Source organism: Crinia signifera, chromosome 9 (genome assembly GCF_055691185.1).
Source record: "Crinia signifera chromosome 9, ASM5569118v1, whole genome shotgun sequence".
NCBI lineage: Eukaryota > Metazoa > Chordata > Amphibia > Anura > Myobatrachidae > Crinia > Crinia signifera.
In genome coordinates this window covers 26038693-26062435 of record NC_139225.1, presented here as the reverse complement: position 1 = coordinate 26062435, position 23743 = coordinate 26038693, and the positions used below count along the sequence as shown (strand labels likewise).

Below are 23743 nucleotides of genomic sequence, written 5' to 3'. Positions count from 1 at the left end.
TACTGCATTTCCTCTGTGTTTTGACAGTGTAATATTCTCCCGTTGCAGTTTGCGGCCAGTAATGACAAGTGCAAGGGGACCCCTCTGTCTAAAGTGCCCCGGGCCCCCCGAAGGCTTAATCTGGCCCTGCCCACAGGTTGAAACAGGGATACAGGGTACTAATGGGAATGGTGGTATCCATAAATCAAAACTCTCCTCAGAGATAAGTTTAGCATGCTTAACCAATAGTAATGTCCTGGAGTACAATAATACCCCCTTTATCCGCAGGGTGGATGATCAGGGAGTCATTGGCCTGTAGATTCCTCCGAGCATTATGCTCTTGCATGGTCAAATTCAGTGGAGGATTGACCGTCTGGCTAGTGGTGTGTCTCACATTGTTGTCAATAAGTCTTATAAAAGTTTTAATGCTCGCATTGTTAGAAAGAGGGTCACATTTCGATGGAGATTTAAACTGCCGTAGCTTGGGATGTTGGCACAATTTTCAGAGGGTTTGTTGGGGGAAAATTATTTTAATTTTAATTAAGTTGAAGTTGTTGTCTTTCAACATTACGGCACAGTTCATCTACTACTACTACTGAGTCGGAACAAAGGACAAGCCTTTGGAGAGCTAACGTTGGTCACTCTGGCTTAAACCATAGCTAGATAAATGGAAGATTACTTCTGGTGGTTTCTTTCCTTTGCCGCTGGCATTGCCCACCATGCCTATTTGGTTCCCTGTGTGCGGGTAACTACCCCTAAAGGGATATTCAGTTCCTGGCGGCGTGTACTCCTAGTCTTGTTATCATTTGCTGTGCCGATACATTCAGTTGATGTGTCTGTATCAAATATCCCTTTTGAATTTAGTTTCTGTTAATAAATGGTAATAAATGGTAAGTTGGTTCTGTAGTTTATCCAACCAGTCAATTTTTTTGTCTGCTGTGAGTAAGGTTAAATGTTTCTGTTCAAACTGAACAATTTTATCCTTGATGGTTGACATTTCCTTATTGGATTGGTCTATGATCAGGAGCATCAAATCGAGGAGAACATTTATTTAATATGGATACCCACTTGTGGCAGAACACTGGGTCAAACCTACCAATTGTCGGACAATTGCGGACCCGAAAGCCCTTGGGTATATTCTTTGATCTAAAGTAATCACTTAATGGGATTGCAGGGTGATTGAAATCTATTTATTTTTCTTGCATAACAAATCAAATAGATTGCCTCAGTGGAGCGAGCTTCTGCCAAATTAAACAGCTGGTCTTTCTGCAGTATTGATTCAGTGTAAGATTCAAAGTAACTGAACAACTCCTGTAAAGGGATGAGCAAGGGTTAAATTGCTCATCCCTTTGATTTCACCATTGTGTAGTAATTCAAAAAACAATAAAGGACTCAATACTTAATAAATGTAATATAACCTCAGTTGTCAATTAAAGGAGGTCAAACGTTTCCTGTAGTTCCTGACCAGGTTTGCAGACACTGTAGCAGGTATGTTGGCTCACTCTTCCATGCAGATCTTCTCTAGATTTGTTGTGTTTTGGTGCTGTCACCGGGCAACACAGACTTTCAACTGCCTCTGCATATTTTCGATTGGGTTGAGGTCTGAAGACTGGCTAAGCCACTCTAAAACCTTCTTACAGAGCCACTCCTTAGTTGCCGGGGGATACGGTCATTAGGTCTACACCAACTAGGTCGACAAGCATTGGGTTGACACCACTAGGTTGACATGCAGCAAGGTCAACATGGGTCTAAGTCGACATGGGGTTTTTCACTGTTTTTTGAGCCGACATGTGCCATCAGGCGGTATTTCATGCCCTACCATCCACTAGGGCGTGGTGGTAGAATAAAATAGTGTGTCGAGCATAGCGAGGCACCATCCCCGAAGCATCGTGAGCGAAGCGAGGGTATGCGGTGCACTTCAAACTGTGTCCATATCGACATTCGGGTCAAAAACAGTGAAAAACCCCATGCCGACTTTTTGACTGTTGACCTAGCCCATGTCGACCTAATGCCTGTGTCGACCTAGACCAATGTTGACTTAGTGGTGTGGACCCATGCTTGTCGACCTAGTTGTTGTAGACCAAACGATCCACACCCGTTGCTGGGGTGGTGTGTTTGGGGTAATTGTAATGCTGGAAGACCCAGCCACGTTCCATCGTCAATGCTCTTACCGAGGGAAGGAGGTTTTTGAACAAAATCTCACGATATATGGCCTCATTCATCCTCTCGTTAATACGGATCAGTCGTCCTGTCCCCTTTGCAAAAAAGCAGTCCCAAAGCATGATTTTTCCACCCACATGCTTCACAGGGGGTATGGTGTTTTTGGGATGCCACTCATCCAAACACGGTGAGTGGAGTTTATACCAAAAAGTTCTATTTTGCTCTATTTGACCACAAGACATTCGCCCAATCATCCAGATGGTCACTGGCCAACTTTAGATGGGCCTGGACATGTGCTGCTTAAGCAGGGAGACGTAGTCACTAATAGTAGTTACTAATGTTAACCTTTGTGACTGTAGTCGCAGCTCTCTTGAGGTCATTGACCAGGTTTTCCAGTGTAGTTCTGGGCTGATTCATCACCGTTCTCCAGATCATTGATACCCCACAAGGTGAGATCTTGCATAGAGCCTCAGGTCAAGGGAGATTGTCAGTGATCTTGTATTTCTTCCATTTTTGAATAATTGCACCAACAGTTGGTCTCTTCTCACCAAGCTGCTAGAATATTGTTGAGTAGCTCATCCCAGCCTTGTGCAGCTCTACAATTTTGTCCCTGGTGTCTTTAGACAGCTCTCTGGTCTTGGCCATGGTGGAGAGGTTGCAGTCTGTTTGGGGGTGTGGACAGGTGTCTGTTATACAGATAACCAGGTCAAACAGGTGCCATTAATACAGGTAATGAGTGGAGGATAGAAGAGCATCTTAAAGAAGAAGTAACAGGTCTGTGAGAGCCAGAAATCTTGCTGGTTGGTAGGTGTCCAAATATTTATTTTCCGCAAGAATATACAAATAAATTGTTTAAAAACCATACAAATGTGATTTCCTGTTTTTTTTTTTCTACCACAGTCTGTCTCTCACAGTTGAAGAGTACCTATGATGGAAATTACAGACCTCTCATCTTTTTAAGTGGGTCAACTTGCACAATCGGTGGTGTTGTGTGAGAAATTATATATATATATATATATATATATATATATATATATATATATATATATATATATATATATATATATATATATATATATATATATATATATATACATACACACATACACATATACCATACCTCCCAACTGTCACGATTACAGCGGGACAGTCCTGATTTTCGGGTCCTGTCCCGCTGTCCCACCCGCAGCAGGCATTGTCCCGCTGCGGGGGTGGCAGTTGAGAGACCCCCCAATCTAATAGAATAGACGCTGTGCGCACACGCACAGCTTCTATTCTCATATGAAAATGAGGTTGCGGCTAATTAACATAAGCCGTGCCCTCATTTGCATACGCCCCGCCCCCTTTTCGGCGAAGCCGCGCGAGTGTCCCTATTTCTTCATCAGAGAAGTTGGGAGGTATGATATACACACAGAAGTACCAACACACTCACCATTCCTAAGAATAAGGTGCAAACAGCACCCACTTCCCAGGATGGGGTGTATTGGCCTGTGACTACACACTCTAGTAAATACAAACACTGCAGCACTCACTACAACAAACTAACTCACCTTATCATTCAAATAATCAATTAAATAAATAATGGGGTTTTACTGTAGTTCATGAATTGATCAATGCAGTTAAGCTTGCAGCCCATCGCCAAGGGACCCCATTTCACCAGACACCCCTTTGTCAATTGTCACCATCACCTTGAAAAAGGGGCGCTTGTGCCCCGAAACGTCGGGTTTTATGCATTTACAATAAATGCCATTTGTTTTCAACCACTGAAGAGTCCTCTGAGTGCCGCAGTCTGTTTGGGAGCATTGCACATATTTACATCTTCCGGAGGGCACCTCACAAACACTATAGCTCAGCTACTGCAGGGAAACGAAAAAGTTCCCCATCATGTGCCCACATCCCCACAGCCCACACACATTATGCAGTGATGGGGAGGCTCCGTCACAGCAACTACAACTCCCGGCATGCTGTGCGGTAAGGGCGACCTCGGATTGGCCGGATCTCAGCTTGCCTATGGACTATGAATGTGAGAGAGGAAGCTCAGCAGCAGCACTGCCCCCTGGTATGCAGCAGCAGCAGCTAGGAAGAGGGCTGAGCATTATCCCAAGTGATGCTCAATACTGAGCAGTGCAGCCTCCCTCTGCTCTGTGCCTCCTCTTCTGCTGTCTGTAATGTACCCTAGCACTACTGATAGTCCCCCCCCCCCATGATCCCCCAGCTGTATCCCCACTTTCCACCGCCCTCCCCCCAGCAGCATCCTCCGCCATTTCTCGGTTTATCCACAGCTATCCGCCCATGAGAGGGCCTAGAGCCGGCACCTATCATGGGCGGCATGCTGCCTGTGACCATGTCTGAGTGGCCAGAAGCAAGTGACAGTCGACGCTGCTCGCCGCTCGGCCAGAAGTGCATGGAGGGGAAGCAGAGCACAGTGGCGTACAATACATAATAGTGCTTCATACCCCACCTACACCACCCACGGTATCCCCACCATGTCTGATTTCAATTGGAAAGAATACAAAGTTGGATTTTAACTGTTTAAAGTCTGGTGAGTGCGCACGATGGATATCCTTCTATCATACATGTGTATATAGTATAATGGTTACTGCCTCACAGTACTCTGAGCCTCGTGAGTTCAATTCCCACCATGGCCCTAACTGTGCAGAGTTTGTATATTCTCCCCGTACTTGCGTGGGTTTCCTCTGGATTCCTCCCACAATCCAAAAATATACTGGTAGGTTAATTGGCTCCCAACAAATAAACCTTAAATTGAATGTGCGTGCGTATACATGTGGTAAGGAATATGTATTGTAAGCTCCACCTGGAATATGTGTGCGCTATATAAATAACTACTAATAATAATTAATGATATACTTTGCACTGATACCATAAGCCCGGTGTTCATTTTAGCACCATGACTCGTCCAAAAGCTGTGCAGTTCCCCTTCCCTGCTTGGGGTGTCACTCTGTGCCTCTAACACAGTCTGTAGCCTCCAAACTTTCAAGCGTTCCCTGAAAACTCACCTCTTCAGGCAAGCCTATCATATTTAAGTTCGACACACATAACCCTCTGAGGCACTTATGTATTATATAGCTTCCCTTCAGGACCTACAAGCTACGCTATTACTGGTGCCTGTCCTTGTGTTTCCCTCCTATATCCCTATAGATTGTAAGCTTGCAGCAGGGCCCTCCTACCTCCATGTCTGTCTGTTGTTACCCAGTTTGTTTTATCACTGTCTACTATTGTAAAGTGCAACGGAATCTGCTGCGCTATATAAGAAACTGTAAATAAATAAATAAATAAAATTTCAGCACTGATATACACGCCACACTGTGCTAGAGGCATCACAGCAGAGAGCAACACCCCAGGCAGGGAAGAGGAACTGCTTGGGTTTTGGAAGATGCAGGGTGCTAGTATGATTACTATTTGCTTCCCTACCTGAGAGCTGACCAGCTTCCGCGACACCCCCACCCCCCCCCCCCCCCCCCCAGCGAGGGGATCCATGCATCAAATGACACAAATCGTGTAATTTTAGCCTGCCCACCACAGTGCAATCCCTTAAATAAAGGCATTGCACGATGGGGTGTGTGGCTTAAATGATGCAAGCACCACGCCCCCAAGCAACTTGCCCATAGTGTGGCTCCGCCCCAACCCTTTTTCCTCCGCCCCGCCCCCCTAACTCACTGAGCTGGCTGACCTCTCCCAGAGAAAGCATTCAGAAAGTAGGCAAGTATCCTTTGATAAAGCTGCCTGGAGCAGCGAAACCGGTCAGGATTTCTGCCTCACCTAACCCCACCACCTTCATAGGTGAACCACTTTGAGGAAATTATCCTATTCATTGCCCGGAAGGACCACTACCAGCGTCACTGGCCCCCCGTTTACCCCATCCATTGGATTACAAATATCTCTGCAACAATAGTAGAGGTTGAGGACACTACGCCTATAACATCCGGCGACAGGAGTTGGTGATTCGTGCCATCTTGGGCCACTCCTGGCATCCACATCTTTGTGCCCTCCCTCCACACTGCAGCTTGGGGATTGTACCAGTAACATCATTTGGACATTCCGGATTACCCCCACCACCAAGTGGGTGATACCAGTGCACATCCTCTGGACACTTGGGACTCTCCGGGTCTCACCCCCATGTGGTTCGGTCTGGTGAGATGATGATTTTATCATTCCAATTCATTATTGTCTATTGTTTTTAGCCTGTATTTTCTGGCTCTGCATTTTAGAAATTGTATTAAACTGTGATAGATCTAACCAATCTTCCATTTTTATTTTTCTGCTAAGTATTGCACATCAACAGCACTTTAACAGCGCTGCCCAACCCCCCTCTTTTGTCTTTTTTTCTATCAATTTGAACAGGACTAACTACCCTGTCCCAGGGCAGCTGCTTAGGAAAACAACTCAGGTCAGGCGCACCTGACCCCGAATCACCTAGTGTGATCCGGGTTCATTCTCTTTTCCCATGTGCAGAGAGAGTTAGATTTAGGTGGGGCTTTTCACTTCAAACTGCGGTGTAAAAATAATGCAGTCAGTCTTTACCTTGCACAAAAACACAACAACCACCAAATTTAACTCTCACCAAATCAAATCTTCACGTGTTACATGTGCCCCCCCCCCTGCAGTGCACATGGTTTTGTTCATTAGAGAGAAAATTTGCTTTTGCGAGTGAATCAGAATCAGGCCCACAGCGAGGGAGAGCCGATATCCTGTGAGATTATTAATGATCAATGACCAAACGGGGGATATATAAGATAGATAGATAGATAGATAGATAGATAGATAGATCTCTATACAGTATATATATAATTTTCACGAGATGTATATTTCTTTTGTACCAAAATTCTACTATGCGCTCTCCCAAATTATAAATAAATGCGGCAGTCCAATCACTAAATTCCCTGAGGGTTAGGGAGTTAACACACAACTATACAACCCAATAGTGATCTGGCGCCTATGACAATTGGTTTACACCAGGGGTCCTTAAACTAATTTGCTCTGGGCACCCATCAGACAATAAAAATAATGACAGGACCCCAGCAAGTTACTGCAGAAGGTCATAACATCACATCACATGTGTGGTCAGCAGGCAGCACATACATGGCAGCATTGTGGAGGCACAAAATGATGGGAGGAGTCTAAAATAACAGACAACTCAACCGATTTTTCAGACTCCTTGAATCACTGACTGAGATTAGAAAAGTCATCAGCCTGATAGTCAGCAACATGGAGTCGCGACCCCATGCTGAGAAGGTCGGGACCCACTGTGGGCTCAGGACCCACAGTTTGAGAACTACTAGTTTACACCATAAACTTCAAATCGATTGTCCGTAATCTCTAACATGGTAAGAAGAAGCGTTGTTCATCCACAAGTTGTATTTATTAAAAATTCTCAGATGTCAACAATATAAAGAAATACCAACGCGTTTTGTCAACAATGACTTCATCAGGGGAATGTTAACAAATCTATGGACATAAATATTGCAATCAGTATAATATCATGATACATTTGAAAACACTCACGTAGATTAAAAATTGCATTGTAGGAATACCGCCCCAATTATCGGATACCCTGCAAACATAGGAATTAAATCCATCTGTCGACCTTTTCACTGTTGAAATTCTAGATGTTATGTCGACATTCCAATGCCGACATGGTTGTCATTTTATTTAAAGCATTTTTGTGTATCTCATTTGCCCCTTTTAACCCCACTTACAGTACACTCTGAGCCTTGCATTTATTTATTCTGTATTGCATGTTGTGTTTACATTGGTACCTTGCCTACAAGGAAGCCTTGCTAATCGCATCATCAGCGGTTAAGAAATACACCTGGGGGCGTAATTGAAGCAGGATAATGTTGTGACAACATGTCAGGATCTGTTATGCACCACAGTATTATTGCATACTTTCCAACATGACCCTCTCCAGGAGGGACACATTGCTCTGCTCCTTGACTTCCCTCTTAATGTATTATTGGCATCGCCTGTGTTTAAAACACATTTCTTTTCAATGAACCTGTTGTGATGGCAAGCATACATTAAGAGGGAAGTGCAGGAGCAGAGCATTCTGTCCCTCCTGGAGAGGGTCATGTTGGGAGCCATGTTATTGTCATCATTATAAACACACAGGGCAGTATTCAACTGCACGGCAAGCGCGGGGCAGCGTATGCCGTTTTGGTTGCGCCGTGCTTCCGCCATCCTCCCTGCCCAACCGCCAGCCCTCACTCTATTCAACGCATCAGGGGCTCGCTACCCCTGACAGCAAAAATAAATCTGGCGTGCGCCCACTACCCACCCTCCAGCAGCCAGAGGGGATGGCGGCAGGCAGGATGGCGGCCTCACAGCAGTGCATAGGTGCTGGTAGGGAGCGGGAGCACCCAGCGAAGAGGATGGGCCCAGCAGCAGCAGACCTCCGGCTGCTGGTCTCGGCAGCCCCAGCGCTTACATCTACTAGTAATCAACGCCCTCCTGTTTTCCTGTGTCGTGACCTCCGCCAGTGGGGAGCCGCTGACTCAAAAACACCCTACTATACTATTGCACACACACACACCCCAACAACACACACGCACACACACACCCCCCACACACCCACAAATGTCACTGTACCCTCCACACTATCAATGTACATCTTACTCTGTAACCGCTTTTTAATTAAACAAAACAATACACACCCCTTCCAAATCATATACTCTCTATTTAACACATTTTACCTATAACTCAAATTGCAATACAGGCATCTTACATACAATTCTAACCATACAGTATGTCTTACAATACAAACGGTCACAAATTAAGGGGGCGCAGCCTCTTACGCCGGTGTGAAGAGCGCCCGTAGGGCGTGACGAATCACCTAGTGTTGACATATTAGGACAGCTTACAGGGGTAGTATGTGCACATCCCACACATCTACACTCCATCCAAGTGACATATGGGCCCTGTTCACGCCTGCTCACTAGGCTGCCTGTTTCCGCAGAAAATAAAACATACATCATTTGTTTCGGGGAGGAATCAATAATATACTCAAGGGATGAACGTTTACATGCCACACATTTATTAAAACACATACTGTATAATAACATTTAATTTTGATGGTATCATGATCATAGATAATTGATGGCACTGAAATAGAAAAGCATGAAATGCATGGGTGGGGATGAGGACTTGCATTATAGGAATGCACTTAATAATCAGTGGGGAAGTCCCGTACCTATCTTTGGCCTTTCGTTCTTTCTTTTTAACTGTACAGCCATCAATTATCTATGATAATGATACCGTTGAAATGATGTGCGAATGTGCGCGGCCAGGGAAGAATTAAAGTAGCAGGATTTATTCGTTAGCAGGTATCGCTCACCCCCATTGTGGCGGCCCATACGCAGTGTACCAATAATTGGCCGCTATGCGACAGCACAGCAGCAATCAGCTCTGAATCAGGCCCTATGGCCATCACCTAAAAATTTGTTTATGTATTGTATTTAAAAAAAAAAAAAAAGGGTTCCTTACAATTCTAGGTAAAGCAACAGCATCCGCCGCCACTGCGCCTGCTGCAGCACCAGCACCGTTCGCCCAACCCGCTGCGGCACCAGGTCATGATCTTATGTGCAGCCTGTCTGACCTCCTGATACGGGACCATGTCACACACATGCAATTTCGATCCGATTTCACCTGATTTATCGGCCCAAAGTGCCGATGTCGGGTGAAATTGGCGCAAAATCGCATAGTGTATGGGCACCTAATCCGCTAAGGGAAGAAGCACTGTGGTATGGTCATAGTTGCCTATCCTTCCATAGGCAAATGCAGGGGGGTAGTTTTTGGTTGCCCGGAAACCCCCTCCTCTTGGCAAGTGCCTTAAATTATGACAATACCACTGGTATGTAATATGATCAATGGAGTGTAAGGGAGTGTAAGGGACAGAGCAGAGCTGTTCTATCACATTTACTGTATGTGTGGATCTGAGCCCTCAAACATCGCAGTGGACCAAAGAGTAGCTGCCAGGAGGAAGAGACAGGAGCCTTACCATGAAGTGGGAGATTGGAAGTTTAGAAAGTGCAATACTGGTTTTATTTTGCTTGTGTATTTATTATGTTTAAACTTTTCCTGATCACTTATCTTTATTAAATGTTTGAAACAGCCTATACTATAGACCAGTGGTCTCCAACCTTTTTTGGGGTGTGAGCTACTCGAGACCTGAAGAGTCTGAAGAAACCACCTGAAGAGCTACTAAAATAAAAAATAAAAATAAAAAAGAAATCTGCGTAATAATCGAAAAATATGCTGGTACTTGTTTACTAGCAGGGCGCCCAGTACGCTGAAGTGTACAAGGCTATTCTCCATAGCAAAATCGCATTGCATTGCATCTCATGGGCCATTCTATAGCCATGCTATGCGATTTATTTATGTAATTTATTCACTGCTCTGTTGGCCCTAGGGGATTGCATTGCACCTCCCCATAAAATTGCATGAGATTTTATAGGGTGCGATACCATGCCATTAGCTATACACTTGTATGACATACAATGAGGTTTCACTGACCCCCCACTATCCACGCCACCCCCGAAGTGTGGCGAACGGCGGCGGAACGCGTCCTCCCGACCTTTTCATACCCCCACTATCCACGTCGGCGTGGAGTTGATTTCATATAGTGTGGCGAGCACAGCGAGCCACCGTGCCCGAAGCGTGGCGAGCGCTTTCCGCTACGCTTCGGGCTCGCTGCGCTCGCCACACTATATAAAGTCAACTCCACGCCGAAGTGGATAGTGGGGGTATGAAAAGGTCGTAGGACGCGTTCCGCTGTGCTCACCACGCTTCGGGGTGGCGGGGAAATCAGTGAAACCTCTTTGTATATCATAATATCATACAAGTGTAGAGCTAATGGCATGGCATCGCACCCTATAAAATCTCATGCAATTTTTTCGGAAGGTGCAATGCAATGCAATCCCCTAGGGCCAACAGAGCAGTGAATAAATGACATTAAAAAAATCGCATCGCATGGCTCTATAATGGCCCATGAGATGCAATGCGATTTTGCTACGGTAGCGTACGTAAGAAAACTGGGCGCCCTGCTAGAAAACAAGTACCAATATCCTTTACACATTATGCCACACATTGTAATGCCCCAGATACAATATGCCACACAATGCAATGTCCTATATGCCGCATACAGGATGTACCTCGCAACACTGGAGGAAGAGGAGAAAGGACATCTACTACTATCATGGTTCTCCTGTGAGGCCACATCCCCCATTTTTTCCACCATGGGGGCATGGCCAGTGCTCAGAGCTGCTGGCCATGCCCCCAGCCTCTCCGAATAGATGCTGTGCCATACAGTATATACACATGCCACCAGCAGTGGCAGTTACACACTGCCACCAATACCCGCAATAATGCCATAAACACAATGCCCCCCCCAACAATGCCGCCTGATTGTGGTGCCATTGTAAATAAATAGGTGTAGCCACATGCCGTGCGGGGAAAGTGGGGGGGTGATACACATATGCCCCCAATAGTGCAGTGCCAGATATACATATTCTGCCCCCAATTGTGCCAGGTATGCCCCCAATAGTGCCAGGTACACATATGCCTCCAAAATAGTGCCAGGTATGCCCCCAATAGTGCCAGATACACATATGCCCCCAATATAGTGCCAGGTATGACCCCAATAGTGGCAAATATACATATGCCCCCATTACCAGGGAAGTCCAGGAACAGAACATTTTCTCCCTGAAGGAGAGGGTCAGGTAGGCAACCATGGTGTAGTCTACACACGCACGTATATATTACACACACAGCAGTTTTCACAAGGAACATACAATACCCAATCAGCGCTGCAGAGAGAGAAACTGAAAACACGTAACGCTCCCTGCTTTGATAAATGTCCCTCATTGTGAGTTGGAACCAGAATCTCTTCAGCCACAAACACTACTGTGCTCAAACAATATTATCCAGTCTTACTGGGGGGTATTTATCAAGGCATGGATATAGAGTTAACTATCTGAGCTTTGACAAAAATAACCCCCATACACCATAATAAGACGTACATTTATATTTAATAGCATATTATCCGAAATCACAAATCTCTGTCAGGCACGACCGTGAGATCAGCGTATCACAGAGATGACCAACATGCAGAGTATTCAACATATTTAAGAATGTACTTACCAGAACACAGAGCGGGCAGCAGAGCTTACAATCCAATGTGCAGGAGGAGACTTCAGTGTTTTGTTTGCAGGCAGGGTGCCTGAGGGTGTCAGTGGCTACAGGAATAGAATGGGATTGCTACAGGTTACCCCCACTGCAATATTCTGATAGAGCCTGCACACAAGCATCACCCAGGTGCTGGGCCAAGGCTGCCTAATTAGCCAGCCATTAACCCCAGCACTCCTGGGAGAGATAGTCAGAAGGTAGGAAGCTTTCAGTAATCAACTTGCCTGCAATAATATACTGAAGGTGCGCACACACTGGCCGATATATCAACCGTTCGATTAAAAGGCTGATATTTATTGACGGACCATCGGCCAGTGTGTACCATCGATATATCTGCATCGTTCACAGATATATATATATATATATATATTGTGTTGGCTGTGCAACACAGCCGATGCTCGGTATATTTAAAGGTAGTTTGGAGTCCCGTTCTGCGTGTACGGGCGATCCGCCGACCGCCAGTACAGCCGCCGCAGGAGCCGCCGGTGATTGACAGCTCAATGGTTGGTTGCATGTTGCTGATTACAACCAGGTGAAATGCAGGCTAGAATTTAGCCAGCCACAGAACCTGTGTAAATCATGGGTGTTTCGGATGTAACGGATATTGGAGATAATTCAGACATGATCGCACAAGCGATTATCGATAGACTGCACATACGTACAGCCCGTAGTACACATGCACGAGGCTGTCCTCCGATGCAATCCTGCTATTTTTTTAAATTGCTGGCCATACGCAAGTTGATTGACAGGAAGCCGGCGGTTGTGGGTGGTAACCGGGCCTTTTCTGGGAGTTTCAGGGGAACTGCAGGCATGCCTGGGTGTGTGAGGAAGTCATGTGATGTCAGCTCCGGCCCCGATCAGTGTTTCTATCGCAGTCACTGAGGAAGTCCTGGTCTAGAGATGGCCAAAACGGATCATTAAGCTGAGCCGGGATCCAACGGATCTCTCAGTGGAAAGATACGGATCTTTTAGACTACACCTCGGCTCGCTTTGAAGAAAAAGGAGGAATATACATAACCAAGTAAAAACACTGATCGATGGCTCGGTGCAGAATCACCATCGATGGCAACCATCGATGACGTCTGCACCGATGGCCATCCCTGGCAGCAGCAGCAGCTAATCTTTCTATCACTTGTAGTCACAGCACTGTACTCAGTCTACAGAGGTAGTACATTTTAGCTGCCACAGGTGGCAGCACCGAGATCAGGAAAATGCACCGTAAACTGAAACGGATCACCTTTTTGGGATCAGTGGTTCATTCACTCATGAGTGGGATCCGTTCAAAAGATCCGGTTCATACGCGAACGGATCATCTCTATCCTTGTCTAAGTACAGACTGCACAAACTGGGGAATGGTTCCATGCTGAATGGATTTGCGGATCATTTCACAAGCCGTGATAAGCAATTTGCAGGCTTGCATGGTGCAGGATTTTACCTGAGGGTTTCCCTGCTAGGGTTTCAAGGGGAATGATTTGGAACAAACCGTTATAGTTATGGATTTTATATGAAGGCGATCAGTCGCTCGATCTCCTGCGCTATAATCTGCCCATTCCAGAGTTACGGTTGCAGCTGTTCAACACCTTTGTCGCCACGAGGTGTGCAGATCACAGCCCGCGATACGCTTCATGCTCCGTTTGATGGATCTACTGTCTAAGTCGACACCAAAAGGTCGATTTGCAAACTCGCAGCCGTGAGATCGGATCTGAATAACCCCTAAATTCATTGTAATGAAAAACGCCGGTGGCTCCCGGCCGTTGGGAGGGAGGGACACTGTCATCAGCGGTCCCAATCTCCCCCAGCCATCACAGCACCGAGTAAGTCTCAGCTTACATGGCGCTGCACACGCGGGTGCGGTGGGTGGCAATTCATCCGATGGTCAAATTAATTTCTCATTCTTCATATGGCTGCAATCCCATTTGCAGCTGTACACAGGGGGCGGGATTTAACTGGTGCAGGGAGGCGGCTACCTGATCACCAATCGCCAACAATTCACAGCCCAGCGGTCAGATTTGGATTGGGCCCTTTGTAAAAATAAATGTTTGTGTCATTCTCAAAACCTTTTGCCATGTCTGTACACAGGGGAAGGGGGTGGTGTGGGTATTGTGTGTTATATGGGCATAACGTCGGTCAGGGATCATTATCCAATCAATGTAGTGGGAGTTCACATGTTAAATAAAGGGTTAAAAAGTCAATTGTCTTCCCCCACCAACATACAAAGTGGCGAATGGAAGTGGCAGCGGTTGTAAGTGAGCGTAATACTGACATATCCATGTAAGTAGAATAAAACCAATAAAATAGGGTGTACCAGTGTGAGTAGTACAGGTGGGAGTAGGGGTGATGTGAGGGTGTATCAGTGTGAGTAGTACAGGTAGAATTAGGGTAGGTGTGAGGATGTACCATTGTGAGTGGTACAGGTGGGAGTAGGGGAGGTGTGAGGATGTACCAGTGTGAGTGGTACAGGTGGGAGTAGGGGAGGTGTGAGGGTGTACCAGTGTGAGTAGTACAGGTAGGATTAGGGTAGGTGTGAGGATGTACCATTGTGAGTGGTACAGGTGGGAGTAGGGGAGGTGTGAGGATGTACCAGTGTGAGTGGTACAGGTGGGAGTAGGGGAGGTGTGAGGGTGTACCAGTGTGAGTAGTACAGGTAGGAGTAGGGGAGGTGTGAGGGTGTACCAGTGTGAGTAGTACAGGTGGGAGTAGGGGGAGGTGTGAGGGCAGGGCCGGACTGGCCATCTGGCACTTCTGGCAAATGCCAGAAGGGCCGATGACCAGCTGGGCCGATTCTGTCCATACTAATAGCACTCAGCAGCAGTAAACACCGCTTCCTGGGCTTCACTGTCCTGATCGTACGGTGCCTTAATTTGCATATGGCTGCGTCATGACGCTCCCGTACTGAGCCGCCCTCCCTTCCAGTATACTATTAGTAGCTTCAGGCCAACTTGAGTGGGGAGGGGCAGAGGCAGAGCTCAGGGGCGTAACTACAGGCGGTGCCTGCACGGCATCCTGACGGGGTTTTTTTTTTTGTGGCGTCACTGGCATGGGTGCAGGCTGGGGTCTGTGAGGGGAGAATGTTGGGGTCTTGGGGAACATTTTGCGCTACGGGCGACAGCTGCCGGAGACAGCTGCCGGCGCTGTAGATTCAGCGCAGCTCTGACGGCTCTTTGAATGTGCAGCCTATGCTGGGAGCTGGCTGCACGAAGGAGATCAAAGCTTGCTGCCTCCAAACTAGCTAACCTTATCCCGCCTGGACCGGCTCCCCTGATGTGCTGCCAGGAGACCATGCAGCTGCAAGATAAAGGTTACCACCCGAGTGTGAGATGCGGGTTGTGTTGGAGGGTAGTTATGGCATGTCATGTGAATGCTGGGGAAAGTCAATGGGAGTGTAATGGGAGTAGAGGAACATGGAGCAGTATGTGGGACAAAGAGGGGGAATTATGTGTATATGGGAGAATAGGATTTTAGGGAGTGTGTGGTGGGGATAGAGGGTTATGGGGTGTATAATGGGGATGTGTTGGGTGTAGCAGTATATGGGGTATTTGTAGGAAATAGGGGGAGTAGGGTATGTTGGGGTAGTGGGGTATGGTCTGAATGTGGGAGGACATGGGCAATAGGTTATGTAAGGTTAGAGGCATATGGGGTGTATGTGGGTGGACAGGGGGAGTAGTGTGTGCGGTGGGTATAGGGGTATGGAGATAGCTGTTAGGGGTGTATGTTGACTGGCAGTGGTGACAAGGGGATGGAGAAGCGCTGGGCTAACAGCGGGCATAGAAGTGCAGATGTACGGAGAGGTTCATCGCTGATAGAGAGATGCTGGGGCAATGGGGACGGGGACAGAGAAGTACAGTGGGGTGGAGAGGTGCATGGAAGGAGGGAGTGAGATCTGCAGGGGTAACAGATGGAAGAAGAGGTGCAGAGAAGGAGGGACTAACTAAATCGATATCACATTACCTTAGGGCCCCCTGTCTTAAGTACCCCGGGCCCGCCAGAGCCTTAATCCTGCTCTGCAGTGAGCAGAGAGGAGTTGGGAGCAACATGTGCCAGCCAAAGGTATAGGTTAATATAAGGGGGGGAGGGTGTGCAGAAATCAGGACAGGGGGCTGTTAATATAAATAATACTACAGGGAGGGGGCTGTTAATTATAACAAATTGTGTAGCGTTATATGTAATGGACATTACGGTATGTGTCATAATGTGTAATGGGCATAACTGATTTTCATATTCTGTAACGGGCATTACGGTGTGTGGCTTTTGTGTAATAGGTATTACGGAGTTTGCTAAAATGTGTAATGGGCATTATGGTGTGGTATAATGTGTAATATCACGTCCCCTAAAAAATTCTCCCTGCTTGCAAATCTAAGTCAGTCTGGGGAGACTTCAACTTGCAGCGTCCGGTCAAAGAACAGGGCAGGCGGCTGATGTCTTGTGACATCAGCTGCCTACCCCCAGCAGGCCGCTGCCCACCGGCGTCCGCATGGGATGCCCAGCGTTTTCCTGGGTGCACTCAGCGTTTTCCTGGGTACGGCATTCCCATGTGCATGCCTCCCACTCCTGTGCGAACGCCATGCCGAATGCACCCGCACAGGAGGCCATGCCCCCTTTTTTGACGCGCGGCTTCGCCGCGCAAGGGTCCCTCCATCTACAGTGGTTGGATCTGGAACCCCTCATTACCATTTTTCTAGATTCACCAGTGACCCACACTGCCCCATCAGCGTGCCATAATATCATATGTAGGCGGGTTGCTCCTTGTCGGAGCTGGGGGTATGCCTGCACACTAAGAATAATCTTTTTTATATGATCCGAAGATCCATTCCCCACATTTATCAGATCGGTTAGTGGGGGTGCAGATCCCAAACAGTAACGGGTTTACGTATAATATCATGAATGGAGGTTACAATTAGGTGGGCCTGTGTGGCCATAGCAGGTGGGCCTGTGTGCTCAAAATGCCAGGGCCGATTTTTGGTCCCAGTCCGGCCCTGTGTGAGGGTGTACCAGTGTGAGTAGTACAGGTAGGAGTAGGGGAGGTGTGAGGATGTACCAGTGTGAGTAGTACAGGTGGGAGAAGGGGAGGTGTGGGGGTGTACCAGTGTGAGAAGGGGAGATGTAAGGATGCACCAGTGTGAGCAGTAAAGTTGGTGAGTAAGGGAGGTGTGAGGGGAGTAGAGTAGTGTGAAGGTGCACCTGTAGGGGGGAGTACAGTCTGTGTGAGTGTATACCAGTGTGAGCAGTACAGGAGGGGCTAGGGGAGATGTGAGGGTGTACGTGTGTGTGTGTGTGTGTGTGTGCGTGTGTGTGTGTGTGTGTGTGTGTGGGGGGTCTTGCGGTAAAGTAGGTGTGGGGGTGTACCTGTAGGGGGGAGTACAGTAGGTGTGGAGGTGTACCAGTGTGAGCAATACAGTTGGGGCTAGGGGAGATGTGAGGGTATACCAGTTTGGGGGGGGGGGGGGGGTAGAGTAGGTGTGGGGGTGCAGAGCCGGCCTTAGGCATAGGCAAACTAGGCAATTGCCTAGGGCATTTGGAATTCCTAGGGGCATCAGCAGCTTCTGCTGATTAAAATGATATGCAGCATGCCTATATTCTGTGTGTGAGTGAGGCTGTATCTGCATATGAAATAGTATATTCATGGAAATCACTGTAACATAGCATTCCGTATGCAGGTACAGCCACAGTCGCACACAGAATATAGGCATGCCACATATCATTTTAATCATCGGAAGCTCCTTGTGTGTGCTTGTCATAACAATGCAAATAAGATGAATTTTCAGCAAAAAAGGCACCCAACGTTAGCAGAACAGGCCAGGAGCTGCATGGCCTATTGAAACAAGATGTATGAGGAAACATCTGTATCCAAGCAGAGGCAGAGGTCACAGTGTTAGCGGCTGTGCCAGTGCTGTCTGCGGGTGGGTTAGTTGTGCAATAGTGTTTGGCATATGTGTAAGGGGCATTATGTGTGTCATCTATAAATGCATTAATAATGTGCGACATATGTGTAACAGGCATTATGTGTGTCATGTGTATAAGGGCATTAATAATGTGCAACATATGTGTAATGGGCATTATGTGTGTCATGTGTATAAGGGCATTAATAATGTGCAACATATGTGTAATGGTCATTATGTGTCATGTGTATGAAGGGCATTAATAATGTGCAACATATGTGTAATGGGCATTATGTGTGTCATTATGTGTATGAAGGGCATTAATAAAGGTTGGCATAATGTGTAAGCGGCATTATGTTTATAAGGACATTAATAATGTGACCAAAAACCCAACTAATAAGAGAATCAATAAGATCCACATCACCTACTTTTTTAGAGAGAGGCTTGTATCCGATCTGGAAAACCCAGAATCGATACGATGCGTTATCTCAACCATCACCAAAAAGAAAGGAAAGAGAGGATGTAGAGGAGGAGTTAAGGAAAGATCCAAAAAGCATAAGAAAAGAATGAGAAATAATGGTTTATACAACCTTTCTGACCGAATATTGACGGAGAGTGAGAAGTCAGTCATTTCTAAGGGGTTAAATTTTGCCCCCACAAAGGGTCCAGATCTTTTCGATCTCTTTGTGGAACTTAATCGCTACACAAGAGACCTATGTAGACAAAGATATTTTCAAAGTAAAAATTTAAAACAAAAAGATATCAATGGTGCCCCAATTGTACTGGATCAACATGATTTAATAGCGATTCAGACTTTACAGGATTTACAAAGAGAGGGTGATTCTACATTAGATCCCCTACTTCCAATCTATGAACTAGAAAAGAAAAATAAATCTACACTAAAGAAAAAATCGGAGTTTTATCCGATCCAGTACAAGAGTGGTTGCATTGAGGCATTCTATTCCCTTACCCTTGATGATTTCTCATCCATGTGTAAAAAAACAAATGATACAAGACAGGCAAAAAACAAAAATAAAAAATCAGATAATTTACATACCAATGAGAGACGTGCATTAAGAGACTTGCAGAGGGATCGGTCCATTATAATTAAGGGGGCTGACAAGGGTGGAGGTACGGTCATACAAAACATAACCGACTATGTCAAGGAGGCCTATCGCCAACTTGACAACCCTAAATTCTACAAAGGATTGTCAAAAGATCCCACCAATGACTACAATTGTCAATTCAAAGAATTCCTTTTAAAAGGTATCGATGATGGAGCAATATCTAAGAAGGAATATTCTTTTTTGTTTAATGCACACCCCATTATCCCCACATATTATCATTTGCCCAAAATTCACAAATCACTTTCTTCACCTCCTGGGCGCCCCATTATTTCTGGTATTGGGTCACTTACCACATCACTTTCAGCCTTTGTTGACACGTTTTTACAGATTCACGTACAGTCACTCAGATCTTACATAAAAGATACCACACATTTTTTGTTGGACATACAAAATTGTTGTTGGCAGGAAGATTTTCTGTTTCTGACTTGTGACGTTGAGTCACTTTATACAAACATTCCACATATCCAAGGTATAAAAGCCCTTGAGAAATTCTTAATTGGAGATGTAGATCTGAGTGACAGTAGAAGGAATTTTATTTTAGACTCGGTTGCATTTATTTTATCTCACAATTATTTCACATTTGATGGTGCCTTTTTTTTACAGATTTTGGGTACTGCCATGGGCACCAGGTTCGCCCCGAGCTTTGCAAATCTTTATATGGGACAATTCGAGGAGCAGTACATCTGGGGCGGCCCATTCGGGGCGAGCCTGGTGTCATATGGCAGATACATTGACGATATGTTTTTTATTTGGCAAGGGGGTCCTTTAGAAGCACTGAAATTTGTTGAATTTTTAAACAATAACACATATGGTTTAAAATTCACCCACACCCTTAGTCACAATTATATTACTTTTCTTGATATTGCTCTATGTATCGAAAACAACAAGATCGTTACCTCCACCTTTGTTAAAGAAGTTGATTGTAGCAACTTTCTGAATTACAAGAGCTGCCATCATCGCCCCTGGGTTAACAACATACCAAAAAGCCAATTAATGAGAATAAAAAGAAATTGTTCTGATCCCTCAAGTTTCGAAAAACAAGCTGACAATTTAATTTTGTCCTTCTTTGATCAAGGTTACCCCATTGATATCCTTATGTCTGCATTTGAAGAGGTCAAATTAATGGAAAGAGAAACCCTTTTGATGAGATCCCCTAAGAAGAATAAACAAATTAAAAGTAAAAACAAAAGTGCTTCTAACATAGAGACAGCTAGTGTTATAGATATGAGCGAGGCAGATGATGAATTTGTTTGTAAACCCCTATTTATTTCAAAATATAACTCCCATTCTAAAGAGATTAAGAAAATCCTGAACAAAAACTTCAAAATTTTGAAGACAGACAAACAATTAGCTTCGGTTTTGGAAGATAAACCAAAAGTAATTTTCAAGAAAAATCTAAACCTAAAAAACACACTTGCCCCAAGCCATTTTAGACAACCCATGGAAGTTTCAAGAAATAATGTCCAAAAGATAGTAGGGTGTCATAAGTGTGGAAGGAAAAGATGCATTACCTGCAACTTTTTACTAGACAAAAGTGTACAATTTACCTCCTCCTCAAATCGATCAACACACAAAATAACTAGCTTCCTAAACTGCAATTCAACATATATAATTTATCTTATCACCTGTGTATGTGGGCTGCAATATGTTGGCCGTACGACTCGTTCTCTAAATATAAGATTTTTGGAACATAGGAGGAATGTCCTGAATCAAATCAGGACACATAGTATTTCGAGACACGTGAAGGAGCAACATCAGGGTAATGTCGAAGTATTGAAAATTCAAGCTATTGAGGGGATCCCTTTTTCAAAAAGGGGAGGAGACCGTTTTTCTACATTGTGTAAAAGAGAGGCCTTCTGGATTTTCGCTTTGGGTTCCCTAACACCATTGGGTTTAAATGAATCTATTGAGCTCAATGGTATAGGGAACTGAATCCATATATGCTTGATTTTCTATTGAGATAACATTAAAAAAAAAAAAAAAAATAATAAAAAAAAAAATAAAAAATTAATAAAAAATAAAAAATAAATAAAAATGGAAAATAAATGTATATGGAGTTTTTTGGCTGGGATTTGAACTTGTTGGGCTGAGTCTTGGTGTCTTTGACCTTATGGGTTGAGCTATAAGAATGTTATAATGAAACCACTGTGATATTCGTGGTTGAATAATAATAATAGAATTGTATTACTAAACACAGTTATGGTTATGTCAAACAACATCTATTGTTTCAGTTAGATTGTTTTTTAGTATAATAAACTGTCTGTATAATTAAATATGGCTAGATGACCAAACGATTGGTCAGTAGCAACACAAATAGAAAGCTCTTTCATATATATATGTTCCATGGATCGGAAGAGTAGCAAGAATGTGTGTTCTATATGAGCTTCTCTCTCTTTTTATTTATTCAATGTCTATAAATTGTTTGTATGATATTATAAGAGTAGACTGACAGGTGGATGCGGACATGATTAAAAGACCGATATATTATGTTCATTTTTCTGTATTTTTAAGGAAATATATATCATGATAGGAATGTATTTACATTTAAACAATAAATATTATAAGGATATATATTTTATATATAAAAAACGACAACTGTATTTACAGGTTTATATGGGTATTGAACCTGGGTTCTCAGCGCTATAGTTCCTTCACTTCTTGTGCTGAGCTATCTCAGACATAGAAGATGAAGAGCCGCTATTTAATCATTTAATTATATGATCTCCCCTAGTGGGAGAGGATAATCCAAATAGATAAGATATAAAATATATAAACTAAATGTAAAAAGGTATATATCTGTCTTTGGGTGGTTATGTCCGCATTTATCCTGATGTTTTCTTAAATCTGTCAAAGGTAGAATATTTTAAGCTAAATCTTGCCATTGCCGCATCATCTAACAGGTTCTTTATATAAATTGATTGACCACCTAACTAAACATGAGCGCACATGTGAAACTTAAGTGTCTTTAATGAATACTGATTTCTGATTGGACATTCGTCTTATAAAAAATGACTCCTAGAGAGAGGGAGGGTATCTTCTGAGGAAACCGGCAGGTTCTAAAGCCGGAGAAACGCGTCAAGAGACCTCCTTGATACTTTCCTAATTGACATATCTTATGGTGATGAGTAAGGAGCCCCACAGCGACAGATCACCGGTATTTCCAAACCTTTAAACTGCCAAGTCCACCGACAGTTTTCCGATATACAGCACTGCGGCTATCTATCTATTCCATCTGCTGTGAGGAGGTGAGCACAGACAGCGGCATCAAGACTGCCTGAACGGGTGTCCGCCCCCAGTCGAGAGTGAGCGGACCACCTACAGACGCAGTGAAAGTGAGCGGGTCTCACACTGCGGTCTGTCTATCTAATCAGCAGCCGCTGTCTTCTCCACACGCTGCTCCCTCGCTACACGCAGCAAGACTGTGCCGACATTTGCACCGTGAGGCTTGATACGGACCTTATACCGCAAGATAAAAGGTATTATACAAATACTCAAGCAAAGCAATTATTCAATTGAATTTATCCTGTATATTGTGACTTTAATATCCGGATTAACTGTCGCTGAATAACAAAAAGAGCTGTTGCACTAATCCCCAAACGGAGTTTTGCACAGAGGAAGTTTTTCCTAATCAGCTGAATTAAAAATTGAAGGGTGGCCACCCCTTCCCACCACCTTAATGTCTTTTAGATGATATTATTATTAATTATTTTACTGTGTTATTATATGCATAATTTTTATGAGAATTTATGAATAAATCATTATTGGTTTGTACCAATTAAATGCTTCACATGTGCGCTTATTGTAAGTTGTGTTTAGCTCAACAAATTGCTACACAAAAGGTATTAGTGTCACACATGCGCTCTCTAAATATTCTCTGATATTTATCTAAAACATTAATAATGTGTGTCATCTGTAAGGGGCATTACTGTGTGGTATTATCAGGGGTGCTGAGAGAAAGGGGTAGGGGGTACAAATTACCCAGGCCAAAGTCTGATGGAAGGGCCCAGTGGGGGCCCTGGGCCCCCTCCCCTTAAGTGACAGAAGCAGCTGCAGCTCTTCTCCTCTGCCCAGCACACACTGCTTTGTGCTGGGTTGCAGTGTGGCCATGAAGGTGCTTGAAATGCAATATTTTCTTAGGATTTTTTTCTAAGGGTATAATGTGAATAATGTGAGGAGTAATGTACATAAGGTAAAGTGGTACTACTGTGTGATGTAACGTGAATAAGGGACACCATTGCATGATATAATGTGAATAAAGTTGCACTACTGTGTGGCATAATTTGAATTGGGGGTACTATTGTATGGCCATGCCCCTTCCCAGCAAGAACAAACCCCTGTTTGGGCTGCGCACCAAATGTGTGCCCAGTTTCTATTTAAAATATTGCGGGTAGGAGCACCAAA

General features: G+C 44.7%; 1 long non-coding RNA gene across 1 annotated transcript in view; it reads right to left on the bottom strand.

Annotated features, from left to right (window-relative positions):
* The window catches only part of LOC146035268 (uncharacterized), a 53402-nt gene extending 40964 nt beyond the window's left edge, over positions 1-12438 (bottom strand). Inside the window, exon 1 of the long non-coding RNA XR_014460612.1 lies at positions 12295-12438. This is a non-coding gene — a long non-coding RNA (uncharacterized LOC146035268). The remainder of the gene's footprint in view (positions 1-12294) is intronic.
* Between the last annotated feature and the right edge of the window lie 11305 nt (positions 12439-23743).